Source organism: Chiloscyllium punctatum, chromosome 45, assembly GCF_047496795.1.
Source record: "Chiloscyllium punctatum isolate Juve2018m chromosome 45, sChiPun1.3, whole genome shotgun sequence".
NCBI classification, from domain to species: Eukaryota; Metazoa; Chordata; class Chondrichthyes; order Orectolobiformes; family Hemiscylliidae; genus Chiloscyllium; species Chiloscyllium punctatum.
Window position 1 is genome coordinate 57,940,506 of NC_092783.1, and position 20,354 is coordinate 57,960,859.

General features: G+C 44.5%; 1 protein-coding gene across 3 annotated transcripts in view; it reads right to left on the reverse strand.

Moving 5' to 3' along the window:
- Window positions 1-11,841, reverse strand: part of klhdc8a (kelch domain containing 8A) — a 49,061-nt gene extending 37,220 nt beyond the window's left edge. For 2 of the 3 annotated variants that reach the window (XM_072563866.1, XM_072563868.1), the window contains exon 1: window positions 11,729-11,841. The gene's annotated coding sequence lies outside the window, so the exon portion shown is untranslated. Of the gene's footprint in view, window positions 1-1,182; window positions 1,377-11,728 lie in introns of all 3 variants that reach the window. The other variant, XM_072563867.1, reaches the window with a different exon arrangement.
- Window positions 11,842-20,354: the final 8,513 nt, after the last annotated feature.

Sequence of the window (20,354 nt, forward strand, 5' to 3'; positions counted from 1 at the left end):
AGCAACATTCAGCCCATCGAGCCAACCCCACCATTGAATAAGATTGTGACTTGTCGGTTTGTGTTTTGAATTCCAGAGCTCCTGATGAGCTGTGCCGAACAAGCATCTATCTACCTCCATTACATAAACAGTCAATGATCCTACCTCCACCACCTTCTGAGACAGAGTTCCAAAGGTGCACAAGAGAAAATAAAAATTCTCCCCTACTCTATCCTGGGTAGCACAGTGGTTCAGTTGTTAGCACTGATTCCCTCACAGCACGAGGGACTCTGGTTCAATTCCCACCTCAGGCAACTGTGTGGAGTTTGCACGTTCTCCTTGTGAACGTGTGGGCTTCCTCTGGGTGCTCTATTTTCATCCCACAGTCACAAAGATGTGCAGGTTAGGTAGACTGGCCATGTTAAATTGCTCAGAGTATCCAAAGGTGTGCAGAGTAGTTGAATTAGTCTTAGGAATGGAAGGGGTAGGGTAAGGGTGCCTTTTGAATGGCCTGCTCCTTGCATTGTAGGGATTCTAAAGGACAAACCTCTGAGTTTAAAACACAACACCCATGTTCTGGACTGACCCAGAAGAGGAAACACAATTTCCACTTCCACGTTGTCAAGACCTTTCAGGATCTTGAACACATCATTCAAATCAGCCCTCAAACTTCCAAATTCCAGTGGAACTAAACTCAGTCTTTCCAACCTCTCCTCACAAGTCAACCCACTCATTCTGGGTTGCAATCCTCCTCTGAACCATCTCCAGAGCATTTGGATCAGTTCCTTAACTAAATAGATTAAAACTGCACACAGTTTCTGAGATGTGGTCTCACCAATGTCCCATATAACTGAAGCATAACTTCTCTTACAATGAAGAATAACATCCATTAGTCTCTTAATCACTTGATGATCTGCACCCTACCTTTTTGTGTTTCATGCACTAGAATACCTAGATCCATCAGCACTTCAGAATTCTGCAGTCACTCTTCATTTAGTAATACCTTACTCTGTTGAGGTGAACAATTTCACATTTTCCTACCTTGGCTGGCAGAACAGCAACATTTTAAAAAAAACTGTAACTTTAAAATCAGAAAGCTAAATACTATGGGACTCGAAAATAAAAACAGAAATTGCTAGCAGTATTCAGCAGGTCTGGCAGCATCTGCAGAGCAAGAAATAAATTAATGTGCAAACCGGATACCTCGTATCAGAACTCACGGTATCTCGCTCTCTCGCTCTCTCTTCTCGGATGCCCCCAGATTGGTTGCGTTTTTCCAGTACTTTCTGCTGTAATTTTGGAATAACTTTTGTCCAGAGTGTGCACTGTTTCTTGCCACACTGCCTATAGTCAGTCATGAGTTAGCCATGATTTGGAGACGCCGGTGTTGGACTGGGCTGTACAAAGTTAAAAATCACACGACACCAGGTTATAGTCCAACAGGTTTAACTGGAAGCACTAGCTTTCGGAGCACTGCTCTTTCACAACAACCACCTGATGAAGGAGAACGTTGCTCCTTCATCAGGTGGTTGTTGTGAAAGAGCAGTGCTCTGAAAGCTCGTGCTTCCAATTAGATTACTTACAGTGTGGAAACAGGCCCTTCGGCCCAACAAGTCCACACTGCCCCGCAGAAGCGCAACCCACCCATACCCCTACATTTACCCCTTACCTAACACTACGGGCAATTTACCATGGCCAATTCACCTGACCTGCACATCTTTGGACTGTGGGAGGAAACCGGAGCACCCGGAGGAAACCCACGCAGACACGGGGAGAATGTGCAAACTCCACACAGAGAGTCGCCTGAGGCGGGAATTGAACCCGGGTCTCTGGCACTGTGAGGCAGCAGTGCTAACCACTGTGCCACCGTGCCGCCCAACTAAACCTGTTGGACTATAACCTGGTGTTGTGTGATTTTTAAATGAGTTACCTAACTCGGCAATTGTGGTGTCATTAAGTTCTAATGCCAGAAATCACACCACACCATCCAACAAGTATATTTGAAATCACAAGCTCTCAGAGCAGTAGGTTGTTGGACTGAGATCGACAAAAGTCAGGTGTCAAACGACACTGAGCTCTGAAAGCTTGGGATTTCAAATAAATCTGTCGGACTACAACCTGGTGTCGTGTGATCTTTGACCTTGACCACCCCAGTCCAACCCCAGCACCTCCATATCATAAGTTCCATTGGGCACAGTCGCATCGTGGTTCTATTACTGGACTGGTCACCTCGGTCAATGGTCTGAAAATGAATTTCACCACCAGCTGTGGAATGTAGATTCAGGCAATAAAGTAAACTTGGAATGACAAGTTATTATTCAGAGCAATAACAATAAAGCTACTTTATTTGCTGTAAAAATGCACCTGGTTCACTAACACCGTTACACAGATCTGGCATTTAGATGGTTCCAGTCTGACAGCCAATGTGGTTCAAACTGAAATGACCTTGTAAATTCACTCAGTGGTCTTCAAGCAGCCGGTTTACCACTATCTTCTCAAGAGCAATTGGGAACAGACCAAATTGGCCTTTCCACAATCCTCATATCCTGTCAATGAGCAAGGTCCCTGTCCACTTTTAAAGCACTTGCCATTTTGACCAAGATTTTGATCCTGTTCTAGTATCTCCAAATGTCAAATATTTTTAATACTCCTGTGAAGCACCATATTTGTTCTATGTAAAAGGTGCTGTATAAATGCACATTGGCTCAATTTGGGAAACTCCCCTAAGGATAACGGGAGGATAAATACATCATGGAAGTTGTCAAGGGACACAGAGCTCTGAAGCCAAACTGAATTCAGTGTTTGGTCACTGAATGTGGATTTAACCCAATTATAGAGAACTGGTTTCAAAGGGCCTTTTACCTATACACATTATAGACCATAATTTAACGAGGATAAGATTTCCAGAAACCATTGAACATTGTTAATTTCTGCTGAAGGTTTTTATTAATGGGTTGACTCAAATGCAGGCCAATCAGCTCATTGGGCCTGTTCATCTAGCCTCCTTATTTCCATGACCTCAATACCCTTCCGTAACAATCAACTGTCAATAAAAAAACATAGAGCTGTGAATGCTGATAATGGGGAAACTGAGTCAAAAATTGCTGGAGAGCCTCAGCAGGTCTGGCCGCATCTGAAGAGAGAGATACAGTTAACTATTTGTGTCCGTGACACTTCATCGGAAGGTACTGAAGGAGGGTCACTGGACCTAAAATGTAAATACCTATCAATTGTAGTTTTGAAATTTTCAGTTGGCCTCAGAACCTCAATTGCTTTTTGAATTTCCACTTCCACTTACATGAAGATAAGTTTCCAGACATCACCCCAGAATACTTGTTCTAATTTTTACTATACCCCCATGTTGTGGACTCCTCCATTGGAAGAAATAGTTTCTTTCTGTATGAAAGGCTTTAATGAACGTAAACATTTTGATTTCTATCAACCCTTGTTCTTCAGTGCTGAAGGAAATACAAGCCTCGTCCATGCAACATCTTCTTTAGTTACAATTTTAGTCCCAGTATGAACTGATATCAGTTAATAAAGTTCAAGCAGGCTGGCAAACTGAGAATCAACATACACTGTTTTTCTTAGTGGAGAGAGTTTACTAACTTGTCCAGTCTGAAAGCTGTCACCTTGCAACCTAGCTGGTCCAAATTTCTATATCCACAAAGACAATTACAAAATAAGCCGAAGGAAGGTAAACGGAATTAGATCACAGATCAGCCATGATCTCATTAAATGGAAGACCATGCTCAAAGGACTGAATGGTCTATTCCCGTTCCTATGTAACTGTCTGTCTTAACCTTAACATCAACAGACCTTAGTAATGTGACTGACAGGACATTAGCAGTGAAGCAGAACTGGGCCGTGAAGTCACTCATGCTGTTTCTGGCAGGTGCTGTGAGGTCAGTTAATGGATCCACACAACAGCACAATAACACTCAGTAAAGACGTTGTTGAAACCTCTCAACTTTCCTTCCTTATTTTTACTGAGGAAAATGTTCTTTGCAAACTTCAGATGTCTATATGACACTCTCTGGATTAGTGGTGCTGGAAGAGCACAGCAGTTCAGGCAGCATCCAAATAGCTTCAAAATCGACGTTTCAAGTAAAAGCCCTTAATCAGGAATAAAGGCAGTGAGCCTGAAGCGTGGGGAGATAAGCTGGAGGAGGGTGGGGGTGGGGAGAAAGTAGCATAGAGTACAATGGGTGAGTGGGGGAGGGGATGAAGGTGATAGGTCAAGGAGGAGAGGGTGGAGTGGATAGGTGGAAAAGAAGATAGGCAGGTAGGACAAGTCCGGACAAGTCAAGGAGACAGTGCTGAGCTGGAAGTTTAGAACTCGGGTGAGGTGGGGGAAGGGGAAATGAGGAAACTGTTGAAGTCCACATTGATGCCCTGGGGTTGAAGTGTTCCGAGGCGGAAGATGAGGCGTTCTTCTTCCAGGCGTCTGGTGGTGAGGGAGCGGCGGTGAAGGAGGCCCAGGACCTCCATGTCCTTGGCAGAGTGGGAGGGGGAGTTGAAATGTTGGGCCACGGGGCGGTGTGGTTGATTGGTGCGGGTGTCTCAGAGATGTTCCCTAAAGCGCTCTGCTAGGAGGCGCCCAGTCTCCCCAATGTAGAGGAGTCCGCATCGGGAGCAACGGATACAATAAATGATATTAGTGGATGTGAAAGTCAAACTTTGATGGATGTGGAAGGCTCCTTTAGGGCCTTGAATAGAGGTGAGGGAGGAGGTGTGGGCGCAGGTTTTACAGTTCCTGCGGTGGCAGGGGAAAGTGCCAGGACGGGAGTGTGGGTTGTAGGGGGGTGTGGACCTGACCAGGTAGTCATGGAGGGAACGGTTTTTGCGGAAGGCGGAAAGGGGTGGGGAGGGAAATATATCCCTTGTAGTGGGGTCTGTTTGTAGGTGGCGGAAATGTTGGCGGATGATTTGGTTTATGCGAAGGTTGGTAGGGTGGAAGGTGAGCACCAGGGGCATTCTGTCCTTGTTACGGTTGGAGGGGTGGGGTCTGAGGGCGGAGGTGCGGGATGTAGACGAGATGCGTTGGAGGGCATCTTTAACCACGTGGGAAGGGAAATTGCGGTCTCTAAACAAGGAGGCCATTTTTTACAAACCCACCGACTTCCACAGCTACCTGGATTACACCTCTTCCCACCCTACCTCTTGCAAAAATGCCATCCCGTATTCCCAATTCCTCCGCCTCCGCCGTATCTGCTCCCAGGAGGACCAGTTCCACCACAGAACACACCAGATGGCCTCCTTCTTTAGAGACCGCAATTTCCCTTCCCACGTGGTTAAAGATACCCTCCAATGCATCTCGTCTACATCCCGCACCTCCATCCTCAGACCCCACCCCTCCAACCGTAACAAGAACAGAACGCCCCTGGTGCTCACCTTCCACCCTACCAACCTTCGCATAAACCAAATCATCCGCCAACATTTCCGCCACTTTCAAAAAGACCCCACTACAAGGGATATATTTCCCTCCCTACCCCTTTCCGCCTTCCGCAAAGACCGTTCCCTCCGCAACTACCTGGTCAGGTCCACGCCCCCAAACAACCCACCCTCCAATCCTGGCACTTTCCCCTGCCACCGCAGGAACTGTAAAACCTGTGCCCACACCTCCTCCCTCACCTCTATCCAAGGCCCTAAAGGAGCCTTCCATATCCATCAAATTTTACTTGCACATCCACTAATATCATTTATTGTATCCGTTGCTCCCGATGCGGTCTCCTCTACATTGGGGAGACTGGGCGCCTCCTAGCAGAGCGCTTTAGGGAACATCTCCGGGACACCCGCACCAATCAACCACACTGCCCCGTGGCCCAACATTTCAACTCCCCCTCCCACTCTGCCGAGGACATGGAGGTCCTGGGCCTCCTTCACCGCCACTCCCTCACCACCAGATGCCTGGAAGAAGAACGCCTCATCTTCCGCCTCGGAACACTTCAACCCCAGGGCATCAATGTGGACTTCAACAGTTTCCTCATTTCTCCTTCCCCCATCTCACCCTAGTTCTAAACTTCCAGCTCAGCACTGTCCCCAAAACTTGTCCGGACTTGTCCTACCTGCCTATCTCCTTTTCCACCTATCCACTCCACCCTCTCCTCCCTGACCTATCACCTTCATCCCCTCCCCCACTCACCCATTGCACTCTATGCTACTTTCTTCCCATCCCCACCTTCCTCTAGCTTATCTCTCCACGCTTCAGGCTCACTGCCTTTATTCCTGATGAAGGGCTTTTGCCCGAAACATCGATTTCGAAGCTATTTGGATGCTGTCTGAACTGCTGTGCTCTTCCAGCACCACTAATCCAGAATCTGGTTTCCAGCATCTGCAGTTATTGGTTTTACTTATATGACACTCTCCCCTTTGAATGTAGTCAGTCTATCATCCCACACGAAAAACATGAGTACATAATCCATGCAGACCCTCCACAGCAGTACTGAGGGTGTACTACAATGTTGGAGAGGTTGTTGTTTTAAGGATGAAATATTAAACAGATTCCCATATCTGCCCTCTCGGTCAGATATAAGATTTTATTCCACTGTTTTGAAGAAAAGAAAGAGATCTGGTTGGTGTTCTGAACAAAATTTGTCCCATAATCAACATTGATAAATTACAGATTATCTGGTCAGTGTCATGTTGCTATTTGTGATAGCTTGGTGTGCACAAATTGTGTGCTACGTTTCCTACCTTAGAACAGTGGCTAAGCTTCAAAAGTATTTTAAAGCCCTTTGTGTTATTCAGTAATTGTAACAGTAATTATATAAAGGCATTTCTTTCTTCCATTATCAAACCAAACAGCATAATGTTGAGTCCACCTCCAGAATGGTTAAGTATTCGGTTAAAAATCACACAACACCAGGTTATAGTCCAACAGGTTTATTTGGAAGCACTAGCTTTCAGAGCACTGCTCCTTCATCAGGTGGTTGTGGAGTATAAGTACATAAGATCTTGGATTCATGTCACACTATAGGTGACTCCACTGCACGATACATACACACACACTCTTACATACTCACACACTCACGCAGATCCTCTCTCATACACACGCTCTCTCACACACAAATACCCTGCACACTCACACCCATGCACAAACCCTCTCACAGGCTTATACTCCATCACGCCCACACACACACTTTACTAAGCTTTCATACACGCAAACACACACTCTCTCACATGCACTCATACTCACACACTCACATGTATACATTCACTCTCTTTTCTCTCGCTCTCTCTCTCATTCACACATGCACACATATAAGTCTATAGGGTGAATTTGTATTTGCAGAATTATATTTGCTGATATATTCCATATTGCTCAAAAACAACAATCTGCTGGCAGTCAATGCAGGCAGTCAATCCATAATAATATTTTGTAAATTCCACTTTGGAAATAGAACCAGTCTGACTCAAGATTGGGATACAGACAGAATGACCTCACACCTTTAATGCATTGTCCGAGCTGAGATGTCACCTTTTGTTGTAAAACCTAAAGTTATCTCAATGAGTTAATTTAAAAGAAGTTCTGGGGTTTACATATTAGTGAACCAAAGCCCGTAAGCCATTCTAAAAGATGAAAGACTTAACAATCTGGGTTTATTCAATATACCATTTCAGTTGCATGTCACTGTAATCCTTTGCTATAAATTATGTGTTCACAACCACCTGACGAAGGAGCAGCACTCTGAAAGCTAGTGCTTCCAAATCAAGCTGTTGGACTGTATCCTGGTGCTGTGTGATTTTTAACTTTGTCCACCCCAGTCCAACACTGACACCTCCATATCATTAAGTATTAGGGAGGGCTTATACTTCTATAGGCTGACATGGTAGCTCAGTGGTTAGCACTACTGCCTCACAGCACCAGGGACCTGGGTTCAATCCTACCCTTGGGTGACTGTGTGGAGTTTGTACAGTCTCCCTGTATCTGTGTGGGTTTTCTCTGTTGTGCTCCCACAGTCTAAAAATGTGCAGGTTAGGTAGATGGCCATGCTTAATTGCTCATAGTGTCCAGAGATGTGCAGGCTAGGTGGATTGCGTATGGGAAATGCAGGGTTACAGGAATAGAGTGGGGAGTGGAATGCTGTTCAGACGATCAGTGTGGACTCAATGGGCAGAATGGCTTGCTTCCACTCTGTAGGGATCCTATGATCTGTCTCTCTACGGTTCCTGCTAACATTGCAAAAAAAAGACTTTTAAAAGTGTAGCATCTTCCAGATTAGAATACAGGAACTCTTGCAAATTTCTGTTTCCATTCTACAGTCCCTACTGAGGGAGAAGCAAATTTGTGTCACTCATCTGATATGCTCTGCTTACAGAAGGTAGGAAATGAGCCAGCTTCCTACCATCAATTAAACCAATGTAATAAGTTCCAATAGGATGACAGTTACAGGTCACACTTCAGAAAAGAGGACGACTTGTTTAATTCTGCTGCTGTATGACTCAAATGATATCTCATTAAAAGTTAGCAATTCTCTCAATCCAGTTTTCCTTGCTGACACTCTCTGCTTCTATGCCATACACTGGCTGAATGGTAGGCTTGTTGGGCAGGAGGAGTGTGTCTGAATCAGCACATTAACGGAGGAGGAATTATCTTTGAGTTCAGTTCTATGATGATCAAAATAAACTCCCTCGTGCGGCAGTATAAAAGGCACATCAACAACCAATCTATGTTCAGCCTGGTGAGCATAACTAAGGAAGCAGTTCTAGAATGATTAGCTTTTACACTGGCTAGGTGGGGATGGAGGGACACTTAAATATTACTGGCAAGGAGGCTCTGTGGTTAGCACTGCTGCCCCACAGCGCCAGGGACCTAGTTACGATTCCAACCTCAGGCGACTGTCTGGTGTTTGCACATTCTCCACGTGTCTGTGTGGGTTTCCTCCAGGTGCTCCGGTTTCCTCCCACAATCCAAAGATGTACAGGTTAGGTGAATTGGCCATGCTAAATAGCAAGGCAAAAGTGAGGACTGCAGATGCTGGAGCTCAGAGTCAAAATTAGAGTGGTGCTGGAAAAGCACAGCAGGTCAGGCAGCATCTGAGGAGCAGGAAAATCAACATTTTGGGCAGGAGCCCTTCATTCCTGAAAGTGAAAAGTGTAGGATAATAGGGTAGGGGAATGGGTTTGGGTGGGTTACTCTTTTGAGGATTGGTGTGGACTTGTTGGGCCAAAGGGCCTGTTTCCACACTGTAGGGATTCTATGATTCTAATAATTATCTAACGTCCTCTGCCCCAGAAAATACATGTACTTGGAGGTCAAATGAAGGCAGACTTTAGCTCAGGTGTGGTCTCTTAGATGGTCAAATAATCTGTTTAACCTTACTGTTGTTCATGGAGTATGGGTGAAGAGTGAAAAGCCGCCAGAAGCCAGACACTCAGCCAAGAATTGTCATCTCACTCAATAGAGGGCAGAATATTGACAACTATATCATTGCACAGAGGTGTAAGCCAATCATAAGAACTAGGAGATGGCAATTCAGCACCTCAAGTTTGCTCTGCTATTTTATACTGTAGTGATTATAACGAGGTCAGCCAAGTGAACCTCATAGAATGAATTCCCTGATTGGGGCTGTTAATCTGGCTCAATCAAGGAGCCCTGACTGACAGATATAATCAGGCAGGTCAGGGGCTTTGCACAAAGAGAGCTGGCTCTGCGGGAGCTGGATTGGTGTCAAGTCCTCTCTATGTATAAATACAGGGTGATTTGATGATAGGATATCAGTCTTCATGGAGTTATTTCAAATACGATCATCATCTCAGCCTCAGTTTCACTTGCCTGCCCACTCTCCATAACCTTCAACACATTACTTACTAAAAATCTATCTACTCTTTAAAAATACTCAATGTCCCAGCACCCACTGTACTCTGGGTTAGTGAATTCCACATAGTCGCAAACCCTTTGAGAGAAATAATTTCTCCTCATCTATATTAAACCCATTATCCCCTTATCCTAAAATCTATGATCTCTTGTCCCACGAAGAAACATCCACTCTACGCCTACTTTGTCAATCCCCTTGAGCGTCCCACATACTTCAATAAGACCTCCTCCCATTCTTATAAAATGTACAGAGTACAGGCCTTCAACTGCTCAATCGCTCTTCATTAGATAAAACTTCCATCTCTGGAATTAATCTAGTGAACCTTGGCTGAACTGCCTCCAATGCAATTATACTCTTCCTCAAGGAAGGGGATCCACTCTCTATGCAGTATTCCAGATGTGATGTCACCAGTACCTTGTACAATTACAGCAATACTTCCCTACAATCATAAGTGAACAAGTTCTCGCAACACATTAAACAACGGTGACTGTTGACACTGAGAAACGCATCTCAATATTGAGTGCAAGTATGCGCTAGACCCCTATGGACTGGAGCATCCCAGTCTCATCCACCTCCTGTTCCATTTCAAGGCAGTGACAGCAGATCACTGAACCACTCCCAGTTTTTAGGCCACGGTTCAGAGGTTCACCACTAAACCAGGTTATTAACCCTCTGCTGCTCGAGTGGGTGGTTCAGCTCATTCAAATGCCACTCCAGCCACTTGAGAAGAGAGTTGAAGCAGAGCCTCCCAGCGTGATGCTGAGGGAATGCTGCACTGTTTCCCGATGCGACGTGACAGCATTGGCATCAAACCGTGTGAACAAGATTCTGATTGGGGAGAGGGAACAAACAATCTTGTGCATAAATCTACAATAATTGACTCCCGTTGGTAGCTGACTGTTGCTTTAAGCTGACAATATAGCTGTATACAGTGGTAGTGTCTCTGCCTCTGAGACAGGAGATCTGGGTTCACGTCCCACATCTGTACATAGTGCAGTAATATTTTTGAATGGGTCTATTCAAAAGTATTTCTTTTTTAAACAGAACTAGAGAGATGAGAGCTGTCTCTGTCGTGACCCTCACTCTGCAACGAGAGCAATACAGGGGTGCCTGGGCTGTAGACTCCGAGGGTATATACCCCACTCTCCTGATTAAAGCCCACCCTTGGGAAACCCCAAACACGGACACGACCATCACCCCCTCCTGCCCCGTACAAGCAGCTGCGAACTTTGCAGAGACCCAGCTCCTGGGGGATGGCTGCAGACTGGGACTGGGACCGATATTGTTTGGAGAGAGGGAGGGTCTGGGGGAGAGACAGAGAGAGGGGGCTGGTGGTGGTGGTGGGGGGGCAATGGTGATGAGGGAGAGTAGGGGATAGAGAGGAGAAGGGATAATAAAGGGGCGGGGGGATTGTGGGGGAGAGTGAGGGATAGAGAGAAGGGTGGGATTGACAGAGGGAGGAATGGAGGGAGGAGTGGGGATAGAGGGGGCAAGGGTAATAAAGGGGCAGAAGAGGGAATGGGTAGAGTGGGGGATAGAGAGGAGGGTGGGGTTGACAGAGGGAGAATGGGGGAGGGGGTGGGGATAGAGGGGGGTGAGATGATAAAGTGGGGGAACGGGGTTGTGGGGGAGAGAGGTACTTGAAGGAGAGAGAGGTGTGTGGGAGAGAAGGGGGAATGAGAGATAGAGAGGTGGGGGTGTGGGGGATAGAGACTGGGCTGGTGGGGAAACACAGCCGCCCCCCTCCTTCAAATATTCCCACCCTCCAACAAGAGACCTCTCGCAGTTTTAATCAAAAACTTCCCCATCCCAGGGTCAATAACCCCGCAAATACATTCTCCATTGCTTTCAGTCAGGGATTAATGTCCGTTTCACGAAGCGAATGCTATCTCTGTAACCGGGAGAGATCTGTTTAAATAGCTCCGTACCTGAAAGTTCTGCAGCTTCAGACTGAGGACAGACTGCCCTGGACATACACACACATACTCTCTCCCTCTCTCTCTGGTCCACACAGTTGTGAGGCTGCTTGCTCACGGCTGACGCTACCCTATCAGGCACAAGCTGTGAAATCTCACAGAATCCCTGCCCAGGGGCTGGGGGGTGGGGTGGGGGTGGTGGGGGACGGTCCAACTCCTGCCCATCATTCCGAACCAACCCTCCTCCCACTATTGGGCTGTGGGCTCAGAGGTGGTGAATCCCTGAACTGAAAGATTAGGAAAATTGGGAGGATCCCAGAGAGGGAGAAATTTAAGGAAGCGTTGACAGAAAATCGCTGGAGAAACTCAGCGGAGACAAAGGCAGAGTTAGAATCATATTCTGATCGCTTAATCTGCACTAGCAGCAATCTTTCTCCCCCCAGCACTCCAGCGTTCCCCCGCCGTTGCATATATGGTGTCCTTTCCATATCACCTCAACTCTGATGAAGAGTCATCTAGCCCCGAAACGTTAGCTTTCTCTCTCTCCACGGATGCTGCCTGACAAAGGCTGTGTACTCCAACATTTGTTGTTCTCAGTATGAGTTCCAGCATCTGCAGTCATTTGCTCCACCTGACATTTCTAGAATCCTACAGTGCAGAAGGCGGCTATTCGACCCATCATGTCTCAGGATAAGGGGGAACAAATTTAAAACAGAGTTGAGGAGAAACTATTTCTCCCAAAGGGTTGTGAATCTGTGGGATTCACTACCCCAAAGTGCAGTGGATGCTGGGACTGGTGAGTAAATTTAAGGAGAAGTTAGAGAGATTTTTCATTGGTAATGGGTTGCAGGGTTATGGGGAGGAGGCAGGAAAACAGGCGTGAAGAGCATATCAGCCATGACTGAATGGCAGAGCAGACTCAATGGGCCAAATGGCCTAATTCTGCTCCTATATATCTTATGAACTTATGTACCAGCTCCCGAAAGAACTAACCGACTAATCCCAATCTCTTGCCCTACATCCTCAGACCTCTAAATTCATCCCTTTTAAATATATCTTTTGAAATCTCCTCTGGAATGGGAGTGTCAGAGGTTCTAGGCAAAAGTAAGGACTGCGGATGCTGGAAATCAGAGTCTAGATTAAAGTGGTGCTGGAAAAGCACAGCCAGTCAGGCAGGCAGCATCCGAGGAATAGGGAAATCTTCTCTTCACTCTGATAGCTGGTCTGAATTAGCTGAGCTAGTGTTAAGTACAATGAATTTGTAAGTAAATGGTGAGTTGATGACCAGCATCTGTGGAGGCCTTTTGCATGACAGTTGGTGGAATTTAAATTCAATAACTATATCTGCAGTATAAAGCTAGTGACAGTGATGGTGCCATGAAGTTATCCTGTTGTCAAAACCCATTGAATTCAATAAGGCTCCTTAGGGCCTGCCGTCCTGATCTGGTCTGGCTTACATGTCACTCCAGACCCACAGCAGTGTGGTTGACTGTTCATTGCCCTCAGCAATAACTCCACAAACCATTCAATTCCGGGCAATTAGAATGAGCAACCAATACTGGTCTCGCCAATGGCACTCACATCCCATGAAAGAACCATGAGGTAAATGATTTTGGTTATCACGAGACAGTGAAAGCTGGTGTTGAAACACACATTCCTCCTCTAATTTCACTTTCCCCTGCAAAGGAGTTTTGATCCTGTAAAAGTGGGTTATACAAGAGGAAGATAAAGTACCTGCCTCTCGGAGGCAGAAGATTTAAAAGTCAGAAATATGAACCAGCCTTTATTAAAACCTTTCCACTGGGACCCAATGGATAGCCTGCAGCAAGGCTGAAAGGAAAGGAACATTAAACACAAATTAGAGAAAATAAATCATTTGTTTTTGCAAGAAAATTGTTCCAACATGTCCAAACAAGGCAAGAAAATACTGACATAAACACTTGCTAAAATATTTATTAAGGCAATAACAGACATTACACGTTAAGCTCCAACTTAATTTTGCATTGGTCTCTGCATTTTCTCTTCTTAAAAACTGAACAAGTTTTGGAGAATGTTGAAAGATAAATATAAAATCAGCTTGGATATTTTTGTCTCTATTTGACCCCATGTGCCGTATTTATTTTCAAGCTGGCTGTTTTGAATTCACAGGATGGTTTCCATTTCACTGAATTTCCATTGCTGAGGTGTGATTTCTTCGATGTTATATTTTTCCTATTAGGGTGGATGTTGGTTATGGATCTGCACTCACATCTCTCACAATGATACAGTTGCTGTCAAATAAATCCTGGATGTTGTCCATTTTTATCTCCCTGTTTAAAATCTTCAATATCAAATCAAAGTTTGCAAAAATTGTGACACAGGGACAATTTACTGAAATGTGGTAAGATGGGCTGTCTCGTGGGTCCAGGGACAGGGAGTTGGATTATAATCCCATTACACCATAAAACACAGGAGCAGAAATTAGGCCATTCAGCCCATCGGGTCTGCTCTGCCATTCAATCATGGCTGAATAGTTTCTCAACTCCATTCTCCCGCTTTCTCCCTGTAACTCTTGATCCCCTATATACTCAAGAGCCTGTCTATCTCAGTCTTAAACATACTCAATGACTGGGCCTCCACAGTCTTCTGTGGCAATGTATTCCACAGATTCACCACTGTCTGGCTAAAGAATTTTTCCTTACCTCCATTCTAAAGGGTCTTTACTCTTAGGCTGTGTTCTTGGGTCTTCATCTCTCCTACCAATGGAAACATCTTCCCAACATCTACTCTGTCTAGGCCATTCAATATTCTGTATGTTTCAATTAAATCCCCCCTCATCCTTCTAAACTTCCATCGAATATAAACCTAGAGTCCTTGAAAATTCCTCATATGTTAAGCTTTTCATTCCTGGGATTGTTCTTGTGAACCTCCTCTGAACATGCCTGGAACAGTCCATCCTTTCTGGGATATGCTCACAATACTCCAAATGTGGGTTGACCAGAGCCTTATAGAGCCTCAGAAGTACATCAGCCCTTCATCAGGGTCCAGAGTGTGGGATCCTGATGAAGGGCTTATGCCTGAAAAGTTGATTCTCCTGCTCCTCGGATGTTGCCTGACCTGCTGTGCTTTTCCAGCACCACACTCCTGACTCTGATCTCCAGCATCTGCAGTCCTCACTTTCTCCTCCCTGAGGCTCTATAAGGCTCTGATCTATTCCTGATGAAGGGATTATGCCCAAAATGTCAATCCTCCTGCTCCTTGGATACTGCCTGACCTGCTGTGCTTTTCCAGCAACACACTCTCGCTTCTGATCTTCAGCATCTCTGCAGTCCTCACTTTCTCCTCCGAAGTACATACCTGCTTTTGTATTCAAATTCTCTCAAAATAAATGCCATCGTTGCATCTGCCTTCCTAACTACTGAGTCAATCTGCAAGTTGACCTTGAGAGAATCCTGGACTAGAACTCCCAAATCTCTCTGCACTTCAGACATCTGAATTATCTCCTCATTTAGAAAATAGTCCATGCCTCTATTCTTCCTGCCAAATTATGGATTATAGAAACTACATTGACGGTGAATTCCTAATATAAACTGAACGATTTAGAAGTAGAGAAGCCTTCAACCTTTTCCCCTGGGTTGATACAATGCCTAAACCAGAAATAAAGTTTTGTGTTCATCCAATGGGTACTGGTTTACAAATCATTTTCAAATCCTTTCCATTATGTTACTTCCTGGGTGCTCCTGCTTAAATTCTATGAAGCTGGAAGCTTTGAAAGGGCTGTCTTTTGTACTGTGGCCTTAATGTTGGTTAAACCAAAACATCCAGTTGGGCTAGAATGAGGAGCTGAAAGATGAAAGAACTGCAGATGCTGGAAATCAGAGACAAAAACAGAAGTTGCTGAAAAAGCTCAACCGGTCAGACAACATCTATGAAGAGAAAGCAGAGTTAATATTTTGAGTCCGGTGACCCTTCTTCAGAACTGATAGTAGCTAGGGAAAAGCTGGTATATATACAGAAGATGAGCTGGGGGAAGGAGGAAACAATAATTGGGGATGGAGCCCAAAGAGAGAGAAACACAATGGGACAGGCAAAGGACTGAGTAAAGGTCAGTGTGGGAGAATGAATAGCTGCCAATAGTAGTTGACAATAGGTTCTGTGCAGTAGCAGCCCATTTGATGACAAGGCCCAGAGCTGAGAGACAAGCTGATTTGACTCGATATTCTGCAGTGTATCCCCAAGAAGCCCAGACAACAGTCCTGAATATCCTATAACCAATAACGCTGAGCTGCCAATCCTGCCCATTTTTCAGAAAACACCCAGTTATAATATTGCAGCCCACAAATCTATCAGTGCCCTCAGATAATCTCTCTTATTTCTCAAGCTCCTTGCATAGAGTCATAGTCATAGAGATGTACAGCATGGAAACAGACCCTTCGGTCCAACCCGTCCATGCCGACCAGATATCCCAACCCAATCTAGTCCCACCTGCCAGCACCCGGCCCATATCCCTCTAAACCCTTCCTATTCATATACCCATCCAAATGCTTCTTAAATGTTGCAATTGTACCAGCCTCCACCACTTCTTCTGGAAGCTCATTCCATACACGTACCACCCTCTGTGTGAAAAAGTTGCCCCGTAGATCTCTTTTATATATTTCCCCTCTCACCCTAAATCTATGCCCTCTAGTTCTGGACTCCCTGACCCCAGGGAAAAGACTTGGCCTATTTACCCTATCCATGCCTCTCATAATTTTGTAAACCTCTATGAGGTCACCCCTCAGCCTCCGACGCTCCAGGGAAAACAGCCCCAGCCTGTTCAGCCTCACGCAATATTCTAACAGTGGCCTAACCAATGTCCTGTACAGCCACAACATGACCTCCCAACTCCTCTACTCAATACTCTGACCAATAAAGGAAATCATACCAAACACCTTCTTCACTATCCTATCTACCTGCGACTCCACTTTCAAGGAGCTATGAACCTGCACTCCAAGGTCACTTTGTTCAGCAACACTCCCTAGGACCTTACCATTAAGTGCATAAGTCTTGCTAAGGTTTGCTTTCCCAAAATGCAACACCTCATATTTATCTGAATTAAACTCCATCTGCCACTTCTCAGTCCATTCGCCCATCTGGTCAAGATCCTGTTGTAATCTGAGGTAACCCTCTTTGCTGTCCACTATACCTCCAATTTTGGTGTCATCTGTAAACTTACTAACTGTACCTCTTATGCTCGCATCCAAATCATTTATGTAAATGACAAAAGGCACTCCACCACCCTCTGTCTTCTACCTTTGAGCCAGTCCTGTATCCAAATGGCTAGTTCTCCCTGTATTCCATGAGACCTAACCTTGCTAATCAATCTCCCATGGGTAATCTTGTCGAACATCTTACTGACGTCCATATAGATAACATCTACCACTCTGCCCTCATCAATCCTCTTTGTTACTTCCTCAAAAAACTCAATCAAATTTGTGAGACATGATTTCCCACACACAAAACAATGTTGACTATCCCTATCAGTTCTTGCCTTTCCAAATACATGTATATCCTGTCCCTCAAGATTCCCTCCAACAACTTGCCCAGCTCAATTCTTCTTGTCTAGCCTATGCCTCCTTTGCCTTCCAGTGCCACATACTCATGTTTTAACTTCTCAGTCTATCTCAGCATCTCTCATCTTTGAACCATTTGTCAGGAGCCCATCACATTTTCCCTCTCTTTATTTCTTTTTCTGTACGCATTTGACTCTATTCACTGAAACTTTCTTCCCCATTATATTTCTGCTTCTTAAACTACCTTTAAAATGTCATTATTGGGTCCATCAAAATCCTCAACGCCCTGTTCCTCTCACTGCTCTGTTAGCATCTCAGACTTGCTGCAATCTCCGTGTAATATTCTGTTGAGCTGTAGAGGTGGGGGAAAAAGATCTAATGAATGGAATATGTGGCAAATTGTGAGCAAGCTACTTTCACAATTAAGATAACGTCCAGTCTCCGTTCTGCTTTTGCCTATTCAAAACAAAAATCAGATGAAGTTAAAATAACAGTCCAAATCATATAATGCACAGAAACAAAAACAGAAATTATTAGAGAAGCTCAGCAGGTCTGGCAGCATCTGTGGAGAGAAATCAGAGTTAACGTTTTAAGTCAGTGTGGATTCTTCTGAACACATACACAATGTCACAAACCACAAACAAAGGGTGCTCAGCTACACAGGAGCTCATTTTGTTTAAACAATGAAAGCAAAATAATGAATAAGTATATAAATAATCTTTGACTGGGGATAGGAAAGGAAAGCTAGACACTATATAATTAAGATCTGTCTGCCTTAAGGCACAGTAGGATTCAAAAGAATGTCTAGCATAACAAATCAGTGCCCTTGAACTAGATCCCAGGAGACATATATTGCCAAGAATCAGAGTCACTTATATCCTCAGCCCATTAGTAGCTCAGTCAGTGCTATTCTGAGAGAGTGGGTGGAAATTCATTAACATTTCTCATGGAAAACGTGAAATAATATTGTATGAATATGATAATATACTTAAATTTGGAGCTATGTTAAAATGCATTCCAAACAGGCAGACTTTGCACTATTTACACAAGCTCAAAAATGATGAAAATCATTCCTCCTGTACAAACACTTAATACTTCGCAGCAAGTTGCTTTGCCATCTATTTTAACAGACATTAACTAATTTACTTTAAATAAGTCCATGCTGCTACTTAAATAATGGATAAATTAAATTCATAGTTCAGTCTTTGTAAGGAAAAATACACACTATTTGTGCTAAGCATTATGAGGAAATCAAAAGTAAACATACATAGTAGTTTCTAAGCTAAATACACATGAAGGAGGCCATTGTACCCATCTTATCTTGTAAATTTAGAGTGACTCTTAAACACATCTCTCTTCCCCCCTCATTGTGACATCCATCTATTGGGGAGATCAGTTTCCCCACTCTGAAGGCCATTAGTGAAGCAGTTGCAATCTTAACAGTACTTTGATATCAGCCCACGAATTTCCAATATTACAAATTGAATCTAGACAAGGCTCCAATTTTGGAACCTTAGGCTGACAATCCAGTCCAGTCCCAGGGCCAAAGCTATTACATTAGTTCCTTCATTATTACACTAGTCCCTTCTTTCACCATGCCACATAACATCAGCCTTGATGATAGCATACCTTGTCTCATTGTGGTGCCATCATTGATCAATTCAAATTCCAAACAGCTTCTGATGCACATAGCACAAAGCAAAATCATAAAAATGTAATTGATAGGCTGGGAGGTGAGTGTCTATCACCATCCGTGCCTCCTCTGAACTTTCCCTATTATGTGCACCAGTCTGGCATAAACCTGGTCCCACTTTAGGTACAAATTTCTTTAAAATGACCATACCCTTATATGACGAGCAGAGCCATCATCAGTCTGTGACTAACGTATGATTCCTCAATCAGCTTGCTGAACTACAGAGATAAGTATATTTTTGCAAAAAAAAAGTCTAAGATGCTTCATGTCTTGGAACCCAGAGTGAGAAAGCCCTGTACACCTTATCCACCCTGAACTACATTACATACACATTAATAACAGATCATGGGTTGTTCTGGCTGTCAGGATAACCAGATCAGCTGCATTTTCTTCTCCTGCTTGATATTCATTACCACATTGCAGTGCTCATAGTACCGTACATCACAGAGGACATCCTTTCTGCAGTCCACGTACAAATCTTCAGAATGCTCCTGAATTTCCACATGCCACCACCCCCCATGACATCACCCCACCCAAAGAACTGATATAAATAGGAAAAAAAATGTTGGAAATCATTAGAATTTCTAGAAAATTGGAAAACTGACAGAAATTGTGAAATGGTTTGAATACAGACAGCTGATGTTACTGCTTCTGTCTGCTCTCTCATTGACATTCCCGCAAACTACCCTCTCAAAGGCATAAAATGATATTAGCATCACAGCAATACTGGACTGACCTACATGCAGGTAGATTCCCCCCTCCCCCAGTAATGCAGTTGACACCTTTCAGAAAGCACAGGTGAAATCTTACATGGGCCTGAATGAAATGGGTTACGTCGAGAATTTGGGAGAATTGGGTGAGAAGTTGGGTGAGGCCTTTCAACATCAAGAACAACTTGTTGCATTGTCTGGATGAGATTTTCACTAGGGAACAGAGAGAGAAATATCTATCAACAGAGATTGTTGGCCTCAGTAACTGCAAATCTCACCTCATTAATATGCAGCTTCTGCTCTGACCACTTCCCTCTCCTGACCTGCAACTTCTGCAAGGAAACTAGATGTTGTCAATTTCTGACATACGAGTTCAGATTGCTACCTGCAATCCCAGCTCACCTTGTTCCTCAACATCATTGTCTTGGTCAACCGGCAACAATGTCTCAGGTCACCTGCTGCGTTGAACCCTCATTCACAGATACAAGCATCCAGGATCTGCCAGCCTCCCTATGACCCTCAGGGCACCTTTCTGATCTATTAACAGGACACACTTTGGGGGCACATCAGCAACTAGCATTGATATGCTGCTATAGGGATACATTGTGTGAAGGAACAGGTACCAAGTTTATAGAGCAGGCTGCATCTCAGGGTTGTCTGCTTGCTTTCATAGTGCTCATTCTTATTGAGCCTACCTGCATATT